At 34.8% G+C, this 581-nt stretch overlaps 1 protein-coding gene across 3 annotated transcripts in view; it reads left to right on the plus strand.

Annotated features, from left to right (window-relative positions):
- Positions 1-581, plus strand: part of LOC119413107 (far upstream element-binding protein 3) — a gene marked incomplete at its 3' end in the record, with an annotated part of 25,955 nt that overhangs the window by 11,009 nt on the left and 14,365 nt on the right.

Below are 581 nucleotides of genomic sequence, written 5' to 3' on the forward strand. Positions count from 1 at the left end.
CTATAGATTATTCTCACGATTAATCGGGTAATCTATAGATTATTCTCGAGATTAATCGGGTAATCTATAGATTATTCTCACGATTAATCGGGTAATCTATAGATTATTCTCACTATTAATCGGGTAATCTATAGATTATTCTCACGATTAATCGGGTAATCTATAGATTATTCTCACGATTAATCGGGTAATCTATAGATTATTCTCACAATTAATCGGGTAATCTATAGATTATTCTGACGATTAATCGGGTAATTGAAAACAAAGTTTGTCAGGTTCTGCAGTAACTACTCATGAGTCATGCAAATACACAAAAAAACATTAAATAAAGAACACATTTAATTCCACTTTTTTAAATATGTTATTGCTTAAGTTTAATTATTTTTAAACATCACATAAAAATCTAAAAGCTGTAAAATAATTTTGATGGATTGGAAACCTGAGTGGGAGGTGGAGCAGTGAGGGAGGGGTTCAGGGATCCTGAATCTCTCTCTGCTCTTTGAATTGAGGAAGTTCCTGGGATGAGAGCGAAACGCTGGTCGACGATCATCTGGTCCGGGGCTGGTCGATGATCATCTGGT

Source organism: Nematolebias whitei, chromosome 8 (assembly GCF_014905685.2).
Source record: "Nematolebias whitei isolate Nwh7 chromosome 8, NemWhi1, whole genome shotgun sequence".
NCBI classification, from domain to species: Eukaryota; Metazoa; Chordata; class Actinopteri; order Cyprinodontiformes; family Rivulidae; genus Nematolebias; species Nematolebias whitei.